The following is a 23490-nucleotide window of genomic DNA, read 5'->3' on the forward strand; positions in this document are numbered from 1 at the left end:
TCCCCACCCACAATATTATTTTCCCATGATTTTATTCCGCCCAACAATATTGTCATACGAATTATATACATTGTATTTATTTGAGTCTTCTTGCTTCCTTTCTAGAGGTCAGCAGAGCAGGATCCCAGGCTCATCGTGGGTAAGAAGAGTCTTGGCTGTAGTTCAATGCCAATGCTTCAGCACTTTCTGAGACGTAATGCGCTTGCGCAGGGCTGACAAAGATGGGGACACTCTTGATATTCAGGCCCAAATACGAGCTAGTAGCAAAGTCAAAGAGACACATTAGAATACAAAAATACATGATTACACTGTATACCCCCTATCTCTACTCTAACCCCATAACTTTATTTTAACTTGTGCATTATTGATTAGGCAGAACGAACAAGTTTTAGTACAAGCAGCAGCATAGCGTTAGCATGTGAAATTTAAAGCGGACATTTTGGCACTAGTGCACAGAAGCAAAGAATTCCCACCAAGCACAGAAGTACGTCACGCCACGTAGATGTGACAGGCGCATGCACAGAAGGTTTCATCTGTTGCGGCGGCCATTTTAATGCAATTGAGTTACTGTTAGTAAAAGCACATATGCAAGTTTCCCCTAAATACTAGAAATGTTGTTGTGTTTGTGCAAATATTGTTGGTTAATATATTACAGGTTATTTAGAGAGAGCTGAGTACAAGCAAGCAAGTTTTGATATATGTGAAACCTTGCTCCATCAAAACCATGCAACAAATAACGTGTTAGAATATGATATGTGTTTTAATGAGCTTTGGTCTCATGTCTGGATTATGGAGTACTGTGCTTAGTGCGTTGCATGTTCCACTTGTGAGTCCAAAGTTCCAGAACAGGCAGGATTTACAGCTGGCCAGGGATGAGCTGTTGTGACCTCCGCAGGTTGTAACTTTGGAAATAAAGTCTACTTACCCTACTGCATCTGTGTAATGATTCTGAAGCTTCTAAGATTATGGTATCTTCAAAATCCGAATAAGTGTATTTCTTTAACACGTAGAAGAGTTTCAACTTCATATGTCAGATCATATCTTTGCATTCAGAAGTATGTATTAAAAAGAAGCGGAAACCTCTGCCGCCTACCTGCCTTATCGCCTTTTTGCCGGAGTGAAACCTTGGAACCCAGCAAACCCTGTCAGTCCTCTTCCCGCCTCCCGCTGCCCGGCTCTGGTGTCATCTGAGTCCTGCAGGCGAGCGGAGCGCGGTCTGAGGGGGATTGCCTAAACTACAACACCCATCAGCCAAAGCGGCGCACGCCGCGACATCCACGCGCCAGGAGGCGTACAAATTGCGCGACACCCCGGTCGAGGGGTGGGAAGCCCTCAGAAGCGGAAACCTCTGCCACCTACCTGCCTTATCGCCTTTTTGCCGGAGTGAAACCTTGGAACCCAGCAAACCCTGTCAGTCCTCTTCCCGCCTCCCGCTGCCCGGCTCTGGTGTCATCTGAGTCCTGCAGGCGAGCGGAGCGCGGTCTGAGGGGGATTGCCTAAACTACAACACCCATCAGCCAAAGCGGCGCACGCCGCGACATCCACGCGCCAGGAGGCGTACAAATTGCGCGACACCCCGGTCGAGGGGTGGGAAGCCCTCAGAAGCGGAAACCTCTGCCGCCTACCTGCCTTATCGCCTTTTTGCCGGAGTGAAACCTTGGAACCCAGCAAACCCTGTCAGTCCTCTTCCCGCCTCCCGCTGCCCGGCTCTGGTGTCATCTGAGTCCTGCAGGCGAGCGGAGCGCGGTCTGAGGGGTATTGCCTAAACTACAACACCCATCAGCCAAAGCGGCGCACGCCGCGACATCCACGCGCCAGGAGGCGTACAAATTGCACGACACCCCCGTCTCGCGGGACGCGAGCGGGACGCCGGGCGAAGCCCGGGCCAAGGGCGGGCCCGTTTTAGCCCGTTCTAGACAGTGAGAGACTGGACTGGGCCACCCCTCTTACCCTCATCCTCAAAACCGACCCGTGGTAAGGTCAATCACTATTATATTTACAGTGTAATCGGACTATTATTGTTATACATATCTCCAGGACCTCGCAGCTAATTATTGTGTGACCACTATGTCAAAGCAAAAAACGCCTGTCACCCCGGCTAACACAATGGACAACTACCTGGTCCAGGTAGTGACAAAAATCAATAATAATCGGAGGTCTTGTGGGTATTGTGGACTTGCCACCTTGTGCTCAAATTAATCAACCAGGGGTATCTCAGTCTGTTGCTGATGACTACATTGTCTCCGACCCTATTGAGGACCCTAATGAGCGCTCTACAATTAATGTATCCATGGCCTCTACTGACCAACAACCTGACCCCTTTGTAGATTTAATAAATTTAGAAGAACAAGATAAATCTGTTACAATTGAGGAGTTAGCTATAGAGACCAATACCCCTCCCACACCGGTCCCCGCTCCAAGAGCCAAAAAAGGGATTACTAAGGCACCACCTAGAAGAGGCGGCTTACGCTCTTGTAAAAACAAACCCGCAACCCCACCCAGACGAACAAAGAAAAGGGCGGAAGAAGGGATAAGGAAGGAATTGTATGAAAATGTAGAAGGGGAGGACACTCTCCTAAATAAGCTTATGGGTATATTAGAGTCCAAACTAACAGGATTAATGAAACCCCTCATATCAAAAGTAGACCAACTAGCCAATAAGGTCAACAAGCTAGAGTCTCTTTTAAGGAAAACTAATGAGGGGGTGGGGGAAATTTCAAATCTAGTAGCAGCTAAATTCGAACAAATGGAGACTGCAGGAAAATCACTCGGGGTGAACGTAAATACTGGCTTACAAGTTCCCTCTGAGCAAACCCAACAAGCCAGCTCCATGCACGACAATACCCCTGATATGGCCATAATCCCAGATGCAGCCCAACCATTGGGCAATACTATCTCCGAGATCCTAAACCCAGAAACTGCCCCAGTTGAACTAATTGTTGAAGCCTCGCCCCTGATTTTAGTACTAGCAAACACTCCCTTGCTGAAAACTGGGCAGATCGAGTCTCCAGATTCCTTAAGAAACAAGGCCCTCCAGTGGCTTAGTAGTAATATGCACATAACTCCCTGGGGCAAGGAAAAACTATCTGACGATCTGCTTACAGCAAGAAGGGTTAGGTGGATAGGGACTAAGGCGAAGAAATTTCAAGGCGATTGTGTGGTCTTGAATTTCAAGGGCCCTGAAGTGCTGCCCGATGTCCTACGGAACATCCTCCCCCCACAACGTAGGACAGCTGAAATAGTTCCACTGACACTGGATTTCTTCTATAGCAGAAGAGGTCTAGTAGCTAAACCTAGCATACTAAGAACAAAATGGACAGTTGTGGGAAATAGAAGGGCCAGGTCTAACCCAGTATGCGAGTGGGGGCTAAACTTGGACAATCAATACTCTGTGTTAACTGACCTAAACGAGTGTGATTGACTCGCATGCACCTCTCCCGTCCCCCTAGATATGCAGGTGGTCCAAGGATATGTTAAGACTTCCACGCTAGATGAACCTCCTATAGCCTCTGATGTATTCTGTACTCCCGTCTTAGAGGAAGTAAATAGAGCCCAGATGGAACAGGAAAGAACATTGGAGGCAATTGAGAACAGATCCTGTAGAAACATTAAATAACCCTGATATTGACCAGATAAATCTCCAAATGGCCATACCGCAATTATCAATTATTTCTTGGAACATAGCTGGAATTACAAATAAGCTAAACATTCCAGACTGGGTCGACTTCATCAACTATTACGACATTGTTATGTTCCAAGAAACTTGGTCGCTCACTCCAATTTTCAGGCAAGGGTATTTGAACTTCTACGTCCCGGCTACAAGAAATCGAGTGGGACGTCCCTCTGGGGGCCTGTTAATTTGGGTACGCCAAACTTTGAATTGTTCGGTTAAACAAAGGTCTATACCCTCTAACGACATTCTGGCACTTGATATTACCTGGCAAAATGGTCAACAACTAGCCCTGTTTAATCTTTATTCAAGGGGAGTTGCCAGGGGTAAACCATCAGAGACCCTAATGTGCCTTGAGAATCATATTGAATTGCTACCAGACCCAATCCACATAATAATAGGCGGGGATTTTAATACTACCTTTGAACCCTTGGGTGAGGAGGACAAGATCCTGGCCGAAGATGAGGATACCAAGTGGGGAATTCCCCAACTAGATATCCCAGCAATTAGGAAATGGAGCACAGTAGCAATTCAATTGAAAAGTTTTTGTCTTTCTAGAGGACTTAGAGCAGTCAATGGTCGGGCACTGTCAGATCCTATGGGGAAAAATACCTTTGATAATGGCCGATCGGCCAGTAGGATAGATTATATTCTCTTGGATGTAAGGGCTTGGGATAAATTGGTAGATATGGAAGTGAAGGATAAAATTGAAAGTGATCACAATCCTCTGTGCCTGACACTACATACCTACCACGACAATCCCGAGCATCCTAGAGAGGATCACATGGTTACGCAGGACCTTGTAAGTTCAAACAACTCCCGACATTTGAAGTGGAGTATGCTCCTAGAAGACATTTCCAAAATAGAGACTCTAAAGAAAGTAGTAGTGGGCGAAGTTGCTAAAATTAAGTCTCATTATGGACAGACTGATTTTACTGACTATATGATGGCTGCCCATGAAATATTTTTTTGTAAAATCCAAAGTTTTTTTCTTAAAAGAATAGCCCCAAACAAAATGAAGAAATCCCAAGAAACTAGAGGGTGGTATGATAAGAGCTGTAGGGCAGCACGAGATAATCTTAGCAGGGAACTAAGATCAGGAAGGCCAGAAGCAGTAAGGCTGGCGAGAAACCAGTACAGACAGGTTCAAAAATTAGCTAAGAAGCGTTGGGATGAGGATTGTTGGCGAGAACTCAAGGAGGTGTGTGCCTCCAAGGACTCTAAGCGCTTCTGGGCTTCAGTAAAATGGGCAAAGGGTGGCATAGCACCCCAGCCTACTAATAATGTCGCAAAAAGCAGTTGGATAGAATACTTTCAACCACAGTATGCTTGTAACCCCTTGTTTAATAATATTAGTCCTCCTCCGCAAGTTTACTATAAAGCTCCTATATTTGTTGAGAGGGATGTGAGTATTGTACTGGACTGTGTAGCAGGGGGGAAAGCCCCAGGCATGGATGGAATTCCGGCTGATATTTTTCTATCGGACCGGAACTCCTGGTGTAGCTACTTCACAATGCTGGCTAATGCGGTGGCTATGGGAGGGAAAGTGCCTGCTTCATGGAAGGGAGCTGAAATAATTCCCATATATAAGAAAGGTGACCGATCCCTGGCTAAAAACTACAGACCCATTAGTTTGATCGATACAGCACAAAAGCTAATGGGCCGATTAGTGCAAAACAAATTGCAGCAATGGATCGACGAAAACAACATCTTGACATCTTATCAAGCTGGGTTTCGGCCCCTGACTAGTAGTGTCGACCAAGTCCTCCATTTTCTAACAATCTATTGGAGAAATGTCACCTTGAAGAAGGGGACATTGTATGCAGTTTTTGTAGATTTAAAAGCCGCTTTCGACTTGGTCCCCAGGGAAAAGCTCTGGCAGACCTTGGCGGACGCAGGCCTAAGCCAGGAATTGCTCACACTCCTTGTTCGCCTACACGAAAACAACTTTGCAAGGATACGATGGGGCAAACAAGGAGATGTAACTGATCCCTTTCCGGTTGAACGTGGGGTGAGACAAGGGTGTGTCCTAGCGCCAACTCTCTTCTCCATCTATATAAATGGCATTGTTGAACATCTAGAGAAGATTGCTAGTGACGCCCCTGTAATAGCTGGCTCTCGTATACCAGTCCTCATGTTTGCGGATGACACACTCTTACTTTCCCGTACCCCCAGTGGGTTACAAAAAGTGGTTGACGCCTTTGGTATATATTGTGATGAAAGGGGCCTGGAATTGAATACTACTAAAACAAAATTCATGTGCCTCAATCAGCAGTCCACTTTTAAGGGTGTAATAAAATACAAAGGTACACCGCTAGAAAGAGTGGACTCTTTTTCATACCTAGGCATCACCCTGCAAGAAAACATGAGCTGGAAACAACACATAACCACAACCCTACTAAAGTTTAGGCAGCTAGCAGGCGCTATTTCCTTAAAACACCGCACCTCACTGACAAAGCCTGTAAACTGTGTGATGGAAATTTATTCCATGAAAGTCCTGGGGGCTTGTTTATATGGTTCTGAATTATGGGGGTTCTCAAATTTGAGAGAATTGGGCCGAGCTGAAAACAGGTTTTTAAGAGGGATCGTAATGGTCCCCCAAAGCACACCAACAATCCCGTTAAAATTGGACTTGGGAAGAAAATCTGTTGAGGACATAGCGAGGCTTCGGCCCCTCCTATATTGGAGACGAGTTATGGTGACCCCAGAATTAGGCCACTATGCAGCAGCACTGATGGATGTCATCAAATTTGACCGTTTCCATAGTATTCCATGGCTAAGGGAGCTGCGGGGACTCCTTACAAAATTGAAATTGGACTATCTATGGGACAACAAAGATCCGGCCTGCTTCCCTACTAAGGAAAAGCTAAAAGATCTATATTGGGAAATGGTATATTTTACAATGTTTAGTGACAGTACAAGCGCAAATTTAACATCTCGCTTCCTAAATACAAAAATGTACCCCTCTTATGAACCTTTCTGGGACTTAATTGAAAAACCATACGATAGAAAACTTTATTTTCAATTTCGTATTGGTACACTCCCTTTGAATGCGTTCAAGAAGCATTGGTCCCTGGCATGGGATGATCATTGTCACCATTGTAAGGAAGAAACTGAACACATCTCCCATTTTTTGTTCTGTTGTCCACTGTACTTGTCCCCCAGACGCAAATGGCTAAAACCGGTGTGCTCAAAGCTGGGAACCCGAAGCCAATCTGAAGCCCTTAGGATACTTGAAACAGACTGTTCAACATTACTTGTGGTTGGTGTAGCAAAATTTTTGGCTTGGTCGTGGCTAATCCGTACCCGATCATTAACGGCTATTGTATCATAATGAAATTACGTATATCTTCATTTTTTTGCTTTTTGCGACATGGATCATTGTCTTTTAACTTATAGAAACCTTACTTTTTAAAGTGTAATAATGTGTTATAATATCAATGTACTTTTTACTATGTATTATTCGACATTTATTGTTTAATATGTATTTTAGAAGTATTTTTATATGTAGTATTTATTGTATTAGGGTTAGGTGAATGCTTTTATGACAAATGTCGAATAAAGCTTTATAAATTGAAATTGTAAGAGTTTTAAACAGGAACTGAGAAACACTTCTGCGCTCACGCTGATGTTGATGGCATTAGTGGACTAAGTTTAGTCTATTTTCTCTTTTAGTTACACTCAGCCCTGTGGCCTGTGATTTTCTCTTCCAGGTCAGCGAGGGCAGAGACAGCACCAGCAGTGAATGCAGTCAATTCCGGCCTCTTCCTCGGCTCACGCAGCTTTAGGGGTGGAAGGATCCTCTGTCTGTGCGGTGACCTTCACCCTCTGACTCCGAGCATCACCCCCCCCCTCAGATTGTCATCTTCACCGTCCCAGGCTGAAGGAGAGAGGGCTCTGAGCAGGTGTCTTTGCAGGTAGGAATCTTCCAGTCCACCCTCCGCTCCCCTCTTCTTGACAACCTCAACTCCCCACTTCAAGCCATGACCCAACCCCCGCCTGCAGCCCCTTCACATCTCATCTCCCACCTCTCCCCTCCCACCTCTCCTGTGCGGCATCTCCCCTCCCACCTCTCCTGTGCGGCCTACCCCCCTCTCACCTCTCCTGTGCGGCCTCTTCCCTCCCACCTCTCCTGTGCGTCCTCTCCCCTTCCACCTCTCCTGTGCGGCCTCTCCCCTCCCACCTTTCCTGTGCGGCCTCGGCCTCTCCCCTCCCACCTCTCCTGTGCGGCCTCTCCCCTCCCACCTCTCCTGAGCGGCCTCTCCCCTCCCACCTCTCCTGTGTGGCCTCTCCCCTCCCACCTCTCCTGTGCGACCTCTCCCCTACCACCTCTCCTCTGCAGCCTCTTCCCTTCCCACCTCTCCCATGCAGCCTTGACCCTTCCCACCTCTCCCGTGCAGCCTCGACCCTTCCCACCTCTCCCGTGCAGCCTTGACACTTCCCACCTCTCCTGTGCAGCCTCTCCCCTTCCCACCTCTCCTGTGGCAGCGCATTCATGTGTGAACACGGAGCATCTGCTCCATGTTTTCACAGTGCAGGTGGCACCCGCCTGCACTTTTACACCGGAATAGAGCTCCCCTTGCAAGCGGGTGCAGTCAGTGACAGCACCCGCCTGCAGGGGGATGTCTGGGGGGGGTCCATGGGACCCCCTCTAGTCACTGCGGAGGGCTGCTGTCAAGAGGCGCACTGACAGTGCGCCACCTTTAAAATGGTGCACTCTCAGTGCACCTCCTGAGGGCTCCTTTGACTCTGCGCGTGCTTCTGTATTACGCCGCAAGCGCAGAGTCAAAGGAATTCCCTCATTTGCATAGGGCAAGCTCCTATGCAAATGAGGAAACACCCTCTGAAGGCAGCGCTGACGCTTTATGTGTGCCAGCGCTATCGGTATTATAGAAGGGAACACACAAGCGTCTGCACCACCTTCTATGATACCAAATTGCCCCAGGGTCGCGCAAAGGGGCCGCAAACGCCCGTTGCGCCCCAGGGCACTTATTGTAATACTGCGCCATGTGTTCTGAGGCATCCATTTGAAGATTTTTTGCTTTGACTTGAGCCGCCATGCTGAATAGGGTGATCCTAGATTACTTGCGTGGTCTGTGGGTGCAGGGTTTGGTCCTATCTTTGATGGCCACCAGGTGGAGTCCATTGGGGAGGTCTTGATGTCAAAGACCAGTACTTCTGTCTTGTCAGAGTTGAGCTGCAGGCATTTGGTTTGCATCCAGTCTGCTTTCATGGTCATGCAGTTTGAGAAGTTAGTTCTGGCGTTGGTTGTTTCGTCGTCAGGGAAAAGATGACTTGTGTGTGATCGCTGTTGGAAAAGACAGTGATGTTGGTGAGTAGTGTTATGTACATGTTGAAAAGGGTGAGGCTGAGGAACTCTGCATATTCATTTCTCGGTCTCTGTTTTGTTTGTTTAAATACAGTAACCCAGGTCAATTACAAGGCTTTCTGTGTAACTGTTTTATTGTTCTCCATTCATCATACAGGTTCAAATTCTTTGAAAAGTCAGTAAAGATCTAATAGGATTCTTTCTTCTACTCTCCCTAGGATTTGGCCCTGCAGATTTCTTCATAGCTCCAAAGAGCGGCGGAGGCGCCACCTCCAATGTCCCCAGATTAAAGGTAAGTGTCATTTTAACACAGGTCAAATAAATAAAAATCTCGATTATTGGAGATCCAATGGATCTATTGCTGTTCTTCCCAACTATGGGCCAGATGTAGGAGACCAAATACCGGTCGGTAACGGCCGATTTCGGCCGTTACCGACCGGTATTTGGGTTTTGTAATGTAGGGGGCCTTTGATTTACAGAATCGGTAAATTTATCGATTCAGTTAATTTACAGAATCGGTAAAATACTGATTCGGTAAATTTACCGATTCTGTAAATCAATATGTAAGTGGCACAGTAAACAGTGCCACAGGCCCTTAAAAATTCGTTATTTACCACCCAATACTATTGGGTGGTAAATAATGAATTCCTGTGTACATGCACATCTGTGCATGTACACCTGTGCCATGTGGCACACATACCTGCCCTAAGGGCATGTATGTGTGTCACATGGCACACAAGCCAGAAACAGGGGTGCAACAGGGTGTCAAGGTGACACCCCGTCCCCCTTGGCAATTCGGTAATTTTACCGATTCGGTAATTACCGAATCGGTATTTGCCATTGATTCCTATGGGCTTCAAGGCCCATAGGAATCAATGGCAAAAACCGATTCGGTAATTACCGAATCGGTAAATATCGAATCCTACTGATTCGGTATTTGTTACCGAATAATTACCTACATCAGATTTACCGATTCATGAATACCGAACCGGTAAAATTCGGTATTTATGAATCGGTAAATCTGATTTACCTACATCTAGCCCTATATCTTTTCCATCCTTTTCTGCTTTCTATGGTCTGCCTGAATTTCTTCCTCTTTGTTTCTCCTGTTTTATCCTTTCTTCTGCTATGTTTCTTAGCCCTTCACACTTTCTTATCCATCACAAGAATTAGGCACTTAGTTTGGCCATCAAGACTTGCTTCTAAAAGAAAAGAAACCCAGGAGATTTGAGGGTCATGAATGCACGATTGTCATGGTTTTGACCCCGGTTGTTCTCCTTGGACTCCGCACCAGCCTCTATGCTCGTACTCTTGCCTACCAGTTCCTTCCCCGAACTACCTCTGTCACGCACCTGGTCCTCATCAGAACCATGGTGGGGCCACAGTGTTTCCAGGTGGAGTGCAGGCTTCCATCTCTGTCATTTACCTGTATTTCTAGGTCTGCCCCTTGGCTCCATGGTCCTCCTCCCTCCAACAGCAGCTCCTTGGTTTCGATTCTTCTTGACTGTCATCCGTGCTGGAGCTCCTCCTCATGTTCCCTGAGCAGCAGGGTATCCTCCTCTGTGAGTCGACTCCTTGTTGGTGGTCTTCCCTCCAACAGAGCTCCTCAGCTTTGATTCCTCCTGGCTGACATATGTGCTGGAGCTCCTCATCGTGTTCACTGTGCAGCACAGTATCCTCCTCCGTGAGTCCACTCCTCGTTGGTTGTCCTCCGCTTCCCAGGTCTGGGGGTCAAAGATTGCCAGAATGAGAGAACCTTATGGTTCTATGTTGGTTTTTCCTCTCCGTGTCATCCCTCTGTATTGTTTTTTCTGTCTTCTAATTGTTCCTTCTTTCCCTTTTTGTCAGTCTTTATGCTGGTTCTACATGTTCATCTCTTCTTCCTATGCAAGTCTTCGTCTACTTTCAGCATTGTTGAGACTCCTCCTCCTTAGGTAAGTACTCCAATCCAGGTTGGGGTTGATGATCGCTTATTTTTTCGTTATGTCTAAAACTGCTAAATCATACATTAGTCTGTTAGCTCTCTGTAACCGAAAATACAACACTATAGTTCACTCTCAAGCCTACTAGCAAGACGTAATTAAAACCTCATGTTGAAAAACTAGCACATGTTCAACCCTCAAGCTGGAGGCTAGTTTTGGGTTTGTTTTACTCTTGACACGCAAAAACCATGAAACCAATATATAGACATTTTCATTAACATTGGGATTAATGACTACATATTTCAGACCCTGAGCTCACTACAAATGGTTAACATTGCCTGGACATGCGAGTACTTTTCTTTCTGCAAGGCTAGGCCAAGAGTTAGTTGCCAACAAATGACTCCCCACAGCTCAGAAGCCCGCTGGGGGACACAACAGCTATTTATTTTCCTCTATAAGCTCCCCATACTCAAAAAATATGATACTCTGCTTCGCTATCCACGCTGTTAGCAAGGCCTAATGAAACCCAAAATTAATATTGAACCCACACTTAAATCAACAAGAGGCCTAATGTCAAAAGCCTACCCTGAGGTGCACCTATACATCTTTTATATGAAACAGTCATTTCATGCCACCAGTTATGGTCTCCTAAACAACACGTACACCCCCTCAGCCAGGCCACAGAGCGTTTGGTGCTGGACTTTGCTTTCACTCTGGCAATGCCAAGTCTGCAAGGAATCAGGCAGATACTTAGGCAGTGGATTGTCAGCTGGGGGTCATTTGTCTCTATGTGGATGCTGTGCTTGGAATGTTCATCAGGCAGATACTCAGGCAGTGGATTGTCAGCTCGGGGTCCTTTGTCTCTATGTGGATGCTGTGCTTGGAATGTTCATCAGGCAGATACTCGGGCAGTGGATTGTCAGCTCGGGGTCCTTTGTCTCTATGTGGATACTGTGCTCGGAATGTTCATCAGGCAGATACTTAGGCGGTGGATGATCAGCTGGCGGTCATTTGTCTCTATGTGGATGCTGTTCTCGGAATGTTCATCAGGCAGATACTTAGGCAGTGGATTGTCAGCTTGGGGTCATTTGTCTCTATGTGGATGCTGTGCTTGGAATGTTCATCAGGCAGATACTTAGGCAGTGGATTGTCAGATGGGGTCATTTGTCTCTATGTGGATGCTGTGCTCGGAATGTTCAGCAGCCTGCTTTGTCTGGAATCCAAAATAGTTTCCCAAAATATTCATAATATTACTTTGATCTACTTGCTGTCAGAGGCATCTCATACATTTACCCAACCCACTATAATCTCCCCAAAAGTGAGGAGCTCAAATGGCGAAAGTGCTTGCACATTGATTATATGTGAGGCTAGTGAACCACTAGTTTCATCCCTTTTGGGCACACAATTTAGTTGTCTTTCTAGTAGAAAAAGACTTCCACACTTGTTTTTCAGTTAGTTCATAGTCTTGTTTTAGAGTATTACATTCCTTTTTTGATTTCAAATCGTTACCATGTGAGTTTTAAACATCTTATACTTCAGGCAATGTCATGTGAAGACATCCAATGCATTTCGGGCACTGTTGAATGCCCTTCGTCAGGGAACAGATACTGTAAAGAGTGTATGAGTGAACCATTAGGATATTGTTTAAATATGTACACTATATACATGTAACACAAAATACATAAAAATATGCATGCGCTTTCAAAATCATGTGTGTGGGATTATAATAACACCTGGTTTGCCCCTAGCCCCGTGAGGTTCCTGCCAGCACTGATACTAAATGTGAAAAAATATAAGGGAAACGGCGTGTCACTTACAAGCCTTTTCTCGAAGATCAAAAACAAATCTGTGAAAAAAAACGAATCTGTGAAAAAATGAACGGCAAAATTCAAACTGAGTTTTGCTCGTGGGTGAGTAATCATCGGTCAACGCGCTAGGGTTGGAAAGGGTTAGGTGATGAAACTGACCTTAAAGTATGCTTGTGGCGTTCTCCGGTCTGCTGACTTTCTTACGAACGTCGGCACAGAGTGAGTCTGGCCGCGTTTTAGGGATTCAAACAAAGTTGTCCGGTCATGTGACCATAAATCTAGACGGCAGACTACATGGTGTAGTGAGGTGTAAGGAAACACTTTGGGGTCACGTTAATGGTTCGGAGATATCTCGGACATGATTGCGTTGAGCTCATGAGAAATAAAATAAAAAGTGCTTGCACCCCATTAATCAGACCTTTTATTGTGAAATAATATTCTGTCTGATATTTCATTTTTAAGATTGACATATAGAATTCGGACAGAATTCTCTTTTGCTAGAAATATTACTAGCCAGTGCCAACCACTCTTATTTGGTTAATCTGAGTTGGCACTTGGGGTGTAGCAGTTGTTGTGTCGTGAGATGGGGACAGGACTGCCCTAGGGAGATCACTCTGGGACCTACACTCAGGGGCATCTAATCCTAACTAGGCCTAACACGTGGCCCTATAATAAACTCAGCCAGACACTGGGAATAAGTTTGCTTGCTCGGTCTGTGCGTCTCTCTCTCTGAACGCCCGCGCACGTGCTAGACCTCTTTTTATTGTAGGGAGTCACATGACCAACGCGTCCAGCCCTCGGGGCGCCGGGGGCGGACCTCCAGGAACATAACATTCCTCCTAAAATAAGGAAAAACCAAAAACGCAAACAATGAACACAATTAAACATAACTTTTCTTGCTCATGAAACATTGGGACCGATACCTTCAGCGTCCTTTAAATGCCAGGCCACTCAGTTCAAACTGCACATGTATATATGTAAATGGGAACAGTCTTACGTAAAGTAATCTCTCAGCCAGCCGGAGGGGGTGGGATTGTCACGTAGCCGACGTTGGGACCCCCGGTGAGTCATCAGTTCCGTTCCAACCTCCAACTCGTGACTTGGCGCCTCTCTGTCTGCCCCCTCCGGATCTGGGGCCTCATCCAGGACCTCCGCGTCACCTCCCACTTCTTCGCTGGAAACCTGATGCTCGCTACTTTGCCTGACCTCATGACAAGTTGTTGATTCAACGGCCGGCACATTGGTTGCAGTTTCGGTTTGTTCACCGCCTTGCTGGCACCCTGGCTCGAGGCTTGAAGGATGATACAGTTTGAAATGAGACACATTGCGAGTCACCCTGTCTCGTCCTCGAATGGCCGTGAGGCGGGTGCCTTTCACTCCGATGACTCGCCATGGTCGCTTCTCGTAGTTAAGTTTAAACTTGCCCCCAGTTACACGATTTCTGATGAGCACCACATCACCTCTTTTGAAGTGCGGGGCCACAGCCCGGCGTCTCTGACTGATCTTTTCACATGCAGAATTTCTTTTCTTTTCCACTGCGTGTTCATTTATCATTGCAGGTGCCCACTGGGGGTGATGAGGGATGGAGTCAGTTATCACCCTTCCTAGAAGGAGGTGTGCGGGGGCCACCCCAGTTGTGGAGTGCGGGGTCTGGCGATAACTTCGGAGAAATGTAAAAATGGCCATTTCCACTGACTGCCCCTTGTCGTGGGCAATACGGATAACCTTGTTCAGAGTCCTCATGAACCTCTCGGCCTCCCCATTAGCTTGAGGCCACCGAGGTGTTATGCGCCTGTGACGTGTTCCCAGAGACGATAGGTATTCAGCAAAGTCTTGACCCTGGAATGGCGGTCCATTGTCTGTTCTGAGTTCTCTCATGGCTCCATGAGTGGCAATGATTTTTTCCATTTTGGGGATGACACAGTCTGCACTGGTGCTTGTGACAATTTCGACTTCAGGGTACTTTGAGTGGTCGTCTATCATTACCAGCGTGTGTCTTCCATCCGGGAGACTGCCAAAGTCCATACTGACTCTCTCCCAGGGTCCTTGTGGCCGGGGTTCCACAATGATGGGGGCCTCACGGGGGTTGTCGCCCGTAACTTGACAGGCCGCGCACGATCGCACCACACTCTCCACCATGTCATCCATGAGCGGGAACCATACCTTCGTCCGCAGTCGGGCCTTCGTCTTGACCATCCCCTGGTGTCCTATGTGGGCCAGTTGGACCACTCGTCCTGTCAGAGCCGTTGGGATTACTAGGCGACGCCCCCGCAGGAGGCATCCCGCCGCATCTTCATTTAGTTCAGCCCTCACGTGGTACAAGCTGTCCATGATCTTCTGAGCCTCAGGGGGGAGTACTTTCCAGCCCTCCTTGGCCTTCTGCCAGTTGGCAGTTCGGAGAAGGTCCTTGGCCCGCTGTATGCAGGCATCCTGAGCCGTGGCGCTCACGACATCCTCCAGGGATATGGGACGCGGGCATGATCTGGCCACGACCCACTGTACATAGGCTTCCGTCTCTTCTGCCTCATCCATCTCTTCAGGGGTTGCGGGCCTAGGGTGTCGTGATAGGTAATCCGCCGGATTCTTCGCCCCTGGCTGGTATTCAATAGTGCAATTATATTCTTGCAGTTGTAAAATCCATTTTTCTATTCTTGGGGGTGGTTTGGATGAGATGCCTGAGAACAGAGCCAGCAGCGGTTTGTGGTCTGTCACCACCGTGAAGGGCTTGCCGTAGACGTACAAATGGAAGTGACGACATCCCCAATGTATTGCGATGGCCTCCTTCTCAATTTGGGAATATCTTTGTTCTGTGTCCGTGAGGGACCGGCTAGCAAAGGCAACAGGGGACCAGTCTATCTCGTCTCGGGCTCTCTGCATCAGAACGGCCCCCAGTCCCGCCGGTCCGGCATCTACTGCAATGAGAGTGGAGTGTCGTGGGTCAAAGAACGCCAACGTGGTGCTGCTGGAGAGTGCGCTCTTAATGTCTTGAAATGCCCTTTCCTGTTCAGGTCCCCAGCTCCATGGGGTGGAGTCTTTGGTTAGTTCATGCAGGGGGAGAGTCAGGTTGGCTAAGTCCCTTATGAAACGGCCACAGTAATTTACCATCCCGAGAAAACTTCGGATCTCCGTGACCGTTGTGGGCGGTGGTGCATCCTTGATATCTTTAACCTTGTCAGGATCAGGGTTGACGCCTTCGGCTGAGAACACATATCCGAAGAATCCCAGTTTGTTCTGTAGGAATTCGCACTTGTCTCGGTGCAGTGTGAGCCCCGCACTTCGGAGCCTGCGGAAAACCTGCGCCAAGCGTTGGTTGTGTTCTGGGATTGTTCTTGCGTGCACCATGATGTCATCACTGACATTGATTACCCCCGGTATACCAGCAATCAGTTCCTGGATGACATTTTGGAAAACTTCGGCAGCACTGGAGATTCCAAAACTCAACCTGGTGTACCTGCGCAGTCCAATGTGGGTGGAGAACGTTGTGATGTTCCGGGACTCCTTGTCCAGTACGAGTTGATGGTACCCCGCCCGGAGGTCCAATTTGGAGAACCACCGGGCTCCAGCCATCTCCCCAATCAGGTCATCTATCGTGGGGGTGATATGGCGCTCCCTCTTGATGGCAGCATTGGGTAAGCGCATGTCTACGCAAATCCGGACCGCTCCAGGCTGTTTTGGCTTCCTCGTGACCACGATGGGCGACACCCAGGGGGTGGGACCGGACACTTTCTCAATTATCCCCGCCGCTTCCAGCTTCTGCAGCTCTTCCTCAACCAGTGGTCTCAAGTGGAACGCAACGCGACGGTGTCGCAGGGCCACCGGTTGAACAGTGGGGTCCACGTGCAGATGTATCTCCCGGCCCTTGAAACATCCAATTCCTTCAAGTAGGTCAGAAAAGTCTACAATGAGTTGCTGTACCGATTCCTCATGCACACCAAATGCGAATGTGACCACCCCCAGGTCCTCTGCCGTCCGGCAACTCAGGAGCATACCTTGACCCTCTTCCGACACAAAGATGTTGGCTCGCGTGATTTTGTCCCCGTGTCGGACCGCTGCTTTAAATTTTCCACGGATGCGGAGGGGAACGTCCTGACCGTAGGCAAAAACGGTGATCGGAGTGGAGCGGAGGCTGGGAGGGGTAGCCATGTCTCTGTAGAGGGATGCACTCATGAGATTTATCGAGGCGCCCGTGTCGACTGTCGCCATGATGTCCTGATCGGCCACCTGTATGGAGCACTGTGGCAGCGTCCTGGTGCGTCTAGTGGTGGTGCCGATCATGTGCACCTTGTGTACGGACCGCTCCTCCTCGTCATCGTCCATATCACTGTTGCTGGGTTCTCCTTCAGCACCTTCGGGCTCAGCAACCGTGTGTATTGTCTGGCGAGGCTTGCTGAACTTCTTGGACCTGCACACTTTTTCAAAGTGATTCATTTTTCTGCAACCTGAGCATCTCTTGCCCCGTGCTGGACATTCTGGCGCCGGATGTTTTGGGCCACCACAGTAGCCACATGACTGCGCTGAAGCTCCGCCCTGAGGGGTTGTTGTTCGTTTGGCCCATTTGGGCTGTGGGCGGACTTGTATTTTGTTAACCGGTTCCATTTTCATGTTGGCTTGTAGTGCCGCTTCCATGTGGGCTGCCCTGGCCTTGGACAGCTCCTTTGTGCGACCCAGCGTGAGGATATCTGGTAGAGGCTTCCCCGACTCCTCCAGTATTCTCTCGCGCAGCTTAGCAGAGGCGCATCCTTGGATGATCTGGCCCCTGATCTCTTCCGTGACGTCCTGGAATCCACATGTTAGTGCTAGTTTCTTTAGCCTGGAGTGATATGCGTCCAGTGACTCATCTGGCAGTTGCCGTGCTTGCCGAAAGATGAATCGTTCATAATCCTGGTTGGCCATTGGTTCAAAATGCGCGTTGAGTGCATTGATTAGGGTGTGATGGGTCTTGGGAGTCGCCTCCGTAAGGGTCCGGGCGATAGAGTGGATGTCCTTGCCACCAAGATGGAGGACCATGGCGCGCTTCTGTTCCTTGTGGACCTTGGTGGCCTCGAAGAATATCAGGAGCCTGTCCACCCACTCCTTCCACTTCGGTGCGAGAGTGGAGGGCGCACCCTCCACCACAAACGGTTCAATGGGCGGAATGGTAGCCATCGCCCTGGACGCTCTGGAGCAGGTCCGTGGGCAGCCGGGGGATGATCCGAAGGGGCACTCGGATTAGTGCGGAGAGAGCGGTGGACGCGCTCAGGCGAGGTGGGTTCCACGGGCCGGGCAAATGATGGCCCTTGCGCACCAGAGTCGGGTGGCAGGGTGAAGGCCTGGGACGAGTCGGCACCACGTCCCCTCGAGCAGCTGGGCAGGACCGGGCGCCGACCGGAGCGCCTCGCCAGGCGTGCCGAGGTGCGATTCACGCACGTGCAGCCAAGCACGGTGCGGCACCGGGCGTGGAGGGTCCACAGAGGGAGGACCTCGCGCGACCACTCGAGCTCCTGTACGCAGCAGGAAGGTGCAAGCCAGCGCCGCTCACCTGTCGAGAGCCAGGGATATAAGTTGTTCCTGCAGGCGAGCAGTGCGGGGGGGTGCGTGGCAGCAAGGCACGAGCACCGCGGGCAATTGGGAGCACCCGCAGCCGCCTCACCCCAGGAGGGGCACACACACACCCTGAGCGAGGGATCGACAACCACCCTCGTCGCCAATTGTTGTGTCGTGAGATGGGGACAGGACTGCCCTAGGGAGATCACTCTGGGACCTACACTCAGGGGCATCTAATCCTAACTAGGCCTAACACGTGGCCCTATAATAAACTCAGCCGGACACTGGGAATAAGTTTGCTTGCTCGGTCTGTGCGTCTCTCTCTCTGAACGCCCGCGCACGTGCTAGACCTCTTTTTATTGTAGGGAGTCACATGACCAACGCGTCCAGCCCTCGGGGCGCCGGGGGCAGACCTCCAGGAACATAACAGCAGTCTTCAATGTTCATACGGTCATAGTGTCTACTGCAGATATGCCCATAATAGAACATTTAGTAATCTGGTCTTTGTAGAGGAACATTCCAGTTTAAATGGTGTCATACTTTTATTGCACAGTCACTCAAGACCTCCCTCCTGTGGTTGATTTGTATGAAATACTAAGTAGATCAGAAAGTTTATAGTTTCCGGCAAACATACGCTAAGCCAAAGTTCCAGTAGTATGTTACCTGACGTTTGTATTGAGAAGTGACCATGGCACATGTCTGAGTATATAAGAACAATGGTTCTGGTGGGGAGAAAAGCATACATTTCATATAATCACTTTTGTCAATACCACTAGAGGAAGTGTATCTCTCTCTAAGTTTCTTTACATAAACAAATGGTTAAGAACACACAATGGTCTCGCGTTGCTTTGCTTCGGTGTATTCAGTACAGTTATATCAAATAAATGGCACAGGCCACACATGGGCCTCGTATTTTGTTCCTTTGCTGTATTCAATACAACCTGATCAAAATTTCTAATATCGTCAGCATACAGTTTGATTTTAGCCATAGAGATGATCGGAGGGACAATATGTACCAATTTGCAAATTGCTGCTGCTAACGGCTCAATAAAAAAAGCAAAAAGAATAGGGAACAAAAGGCAACCCTGCCTTGTGCCTCGTTGGACCGACACTGTGCCCACCATAGCAGAATTAATAATTATATTTGCCTGAGCACCCGTGTATAGATTTTGAATTAAACTTATGATTTGTGTAGGTATTCCAAAGTGCTCTAAAATACCAAATAAAGTTGTCCAAACCACCAAATCAAAAGCCTTTTCCGCATCTAACAATAAAATTAAAGCAGGGATCTTTTTAATCTGAAAATAACCTAAAGCTTCGGCCAAGAAATGAATGTTTGTGGCGAGCTGCCGACCCGCAACAAAACCATTTTGATCGGGATGGATAAGATCTGCCGCAATAGTATTAAAACGTGTTGATAATAATTTTGGTAGTGATCTTATAGTCAGTGTTCAATAGTGTAATGGGCCTATATGAGTTAGGGTCTTTTGGATCTTTACCTTTCTTCAGGAAACTGACAACTGTGTCCACACCGAAAGAATCTGGAACTTGCCCCCCAGCTAACATAGAATGTAATAATTGAAGTAACAAATCAGAAAAGGCACTAAAAAAACCTTAAAGAATTCGGATGGGAGACCGTTAGGGCCACAAGCCTTACCAATTGGCAAGTCCTTGATCGCCACTTCTAATTCGGTCTTAGAAAATGGGCTCATCATTACTTCCCACTCCACCTGTGAAAGAGAAGGCAAATCGTATCTGCCCAGAAAATTTGAAAGCTCAGAATAATCTATATCTTGATGTTGACTATATATCTGTTTATAATGGGAAACCATTATAGAGCCAATTACATCAGACTGTGATGACTCTATCTGTGTGGTGGGACATTTTAGAGAGCGGATCAGATTTGCAGCGGCTGGCTCTTTCGCCTGCAAAGCTAGGAGTTTGCCGGTAAAATTACTCTCTTCATCAATCCTTTGAGATTGTTCATGAAATTGTTGTTTACTCTGTGTAGAAAAAAGTACACTGAGTTCACGTTTGGCATCATTCAATTTACTTTGAGCGGCACTAGAAAAATTGGATTGTCGCAGCAAAGTTAATGTATGTATCTTTTGATAAAGTGAGATCCTAGTTTGTATAATAGTACGCCATTCTGCTGCATCTTTGCCTATTATAATGCCGTGAATAAAAGCTTTGAATGAATCCCAAATGATATGCAGAGGAGCCGTGCCAGAGTTACGAGATATAAACTCTACAATCTCTAATTTTAATGAATTAATCCAGTTATCATCTTGTCGTTATGCCTTGTTAAATATCCATCTTTTAGGAATTCGAATTTCTTCACTGACCGTAAACTCAATAACCAACATGGCATGATCTGAAAATCCATTGTGGAAAGACTTTTGGTAAGAAAATTTTAATAACCTAGAGGCCAAGAAGAAATCAATACGGGAAGAAGATTTATGTCTTTCTGACCAACAAGTGAAGTCTTTCTTTTGTGGGTTTTGTAAGCGCCATGGGTCGCAGAGATCAAGTACGGATATATTGTGCATAATAGATCTTCGTGATTTAGGTTTCAATTGTTTTCTGGAGGAGATAGTAGAATCTAATTTTGTATCCATTAGGATATTAAAATCTCCCCCAATAACTATATCCCCCCTGACCATCAGCAATGATTGGAACAAATCCTCATAAATTTGGGGACGATCTTCCACTGGGGCAGAAAAAGAAACAAAGGTAATTGGCCTATTCCTCTCTTTTATTGAACATGTAACCCAACACCACCGGCCCGCCCCCCACCCCCCATCCTCAAACTGGACAATGTCCACCTCCAAATTCCGTTTTAAAAAGAGGGCCACCCCCCGTTTAGATTCTGGGGCACATGAGAACCCGCGATATGAGGCCCAGGGTTTGAACATAGAAAAGGCTTCAATTTTTGCCGCTGAAATATGAGTTTCTTGCAGCATTACAACTGTTGGGTTCTCTGTTTTGATCCAAGACTCAATAGCTCGCATTTTTTTTCTGTTATTTAACCCATTAAAATTAAAAGAGATTATTTTGAGCCCCCTAATAGACATATAGATAAACAATTTTAGAACAAATCTTTCCAGCCATTACCATCCACCTTCTTTGTCATAACAATTTGTCATTGCTGCCCCAAATACTTCAATTTTTTCCTTTTTTCCCCCACTCAAACCACACCCCACCCCAGCCACCCCGCCCCTCCCTCCTACACCTAGCCCCGTGGCCCTGTACAACACCTTCTCCTCCCTCCCACGCTGGCCACGCGGTGCTAACCCCACACATGAAGGCGCCTTGTTATTGTGCCCTTCAGCCCCATGGCTCCCCTGTTCCTGACCTGCCCCCCCCCCTTATAGTCAATTGAATAAGTAAAGAAAAAAGGAAAGGATAAACCGGGCATCATCCCACAAAATATTTTCACAAAAATAAGAATGCATATCGAAAACCACCAACATCAAATCTTGAAGTCATCCTATCCCTGTGCCATCTGGCCTAGTAGCTCCCGTGCTTTGTCCACATCAGTGAACATGTAGAATTTACCCTTTACCAGTACTTTTAACTTCGATTGCTGCGCAATTGAAGCATGAGAGCCTTTGTCCTTAAACAACTGAAGAATCTTAACGAATTCCTTTCTCCGTCTGGCAGCCGCTGCAGACATATCGGAAAAAATCCGACATTTGGTAGTAGGGTTAGCAGAAAATTGTCTTTGTTTAAAGGCTTGGGAAAGAATAGTTTCTTTAACCCGGACATCAGCAAAATTCACAAGGATAGTCCGAGGAAAAGTAGAATTAAGAAATGGGCGAGCCAGAACTCGATGCGCCTGGGTAATTGTAAGATCCCCTTTAAACTCAGGGATAACCTCTGAGCAAAAAAAGAAGTAATCCATTGCTTCATATCCGATCCCTCAATGTTTTCTGGTACACCCACTATTCTGAGGTTTGACCACCTATTATAATTTTCCAACTCGTCGAGTTTAAGTTCAAGTTCCTTGGAAAATGTAGACATGCTTGAAACATCTTTCTTTACAATGAACACATTGTCTTCCAGGCCCGAAATTCTAGTCTCTGCCTCCTGCAAACGAGTTGGAAACGAGGTCATCGAGTCCTCAATTTTATCCAAACGTTGATTAATAACTTCCAACTCCACCCTTTGAAATTGCTTCATCTCTCTCACCTCCCCCAGAATCAGGTTTAACATATCTTTAACCAATATCTGAAAATCACCGGTAGTCTCAGTATCCATCTCCAAAATCGGACTTTGCATGAAAGTGGTGCCAGTAAAAGCAGGGTTTATTTGCATTGAAACAAGGGAGGCCGAAGCAAACATTTCTTTACTGCCCGATGAAGAAATTCTTTCAGTTAGAGATACAGAATTAGTTACTGTTGACTCAACTGGGATAGCAGCACACGTTATTGAGCCCAAATTCTCACAGTTTTCTGATCAAGTAATAACTGCTGAGGCGGTCGGTGACCCTGCACATGCACTATTAGTCAGTCCAGAGGCAGGGAAAGCAATGTTAATAGAAGCAGGTATCGTAGATTTCCTTTCAAATAAAGGGAATTGTTTGGAGACTTTAGAAACAATGGGAATCTTAACCTCTTTCGGTGCCTGTGCGACATGCAATCCACTTTGACTAGGACACTCAGGTGGTTTTGCCGGTATAATCAGAAGCTGAGCCGCGTCCGCGGCAGGTGCCAGAGGTGCCTCCTGCGTCCCATCAATACCAAGATTAAGCTGAGGGGTCAACATCGAAGTACCATCAGGGAGCTCATCTTCACCCGAGCTTTCAGTAACTTCAGCAGAGGAGTCTTCTTTATCCGCAGCCATACTGGCCCGTTTAGCCGCTTCTGATTCCTCTTTGATTTGCTGGCGTCGTATTCTAGCCTTAGCTTGAGCTGTTAACTGCTTTCCCATTTTAAACTGGCTTCGCTCCACTGCGGGGGATGAATAGGCGGCCACAGATAATACTTCACTGGGCTTTTTGAACCCCCCTGCACAAACAAAATCAGTAATAACTCAGCAGCACAAGAAAGTGATTCCCAAGAACGCAGGGAACGCTGGAACATGTAGTCCTGCTCGCTCAGCAGTCACTGCCAATTGTCAAAAGGGCAGACGGGATAAATTAACAGAAGTTCAAGTCCCAAAGTCAGAGAGGGGTACAGAGTATTTTTTTACCAGCAGAAACGCCGTCAAATTCAAGTACCTCTAATCGCTGGTCTC

At 47.3% G+C, this 23490-nt stretch overlaps 1 long non-coding RNA gene across 1 annotated transcript in view; it reads left to right on the forward strand.

Annotated features, from left to right (window-relative positions):
- The first annotated feature begins 9217 nt into the window (after positions 1-9217).
- LOC147700355 (uncharacterized) overlaps positions 9218-23490 on the forward strand; it is a 39288-nt gene continuing 25015 nt past the window's right edge. Inside the window, exons 1-2 of the long non-coding RNA XR_015299409.1 lie at positions 9218-9291; positions 10848-10933. This is a non-coding gene — a long non-coding RNA (uncharacterized LOC147700355). The remainder of the gene's footprint in view (positions 9292-10847; positions 10934-23490) is intronic.

This window comes from Lissotriton vulgaris, chromosome 8 (assembly GCF_964263255.1).
Source record: "Lissotriton vulgaris chromosome 8, aLisVul1.2, whole genome shotgun sequence".
Taxonomy (NCBI): Eukaryota; Metazoa; Chordata; class Amphibia; order Caudata; family Salamandridae; genus Lissotriton; species Lissotriton vulgaris.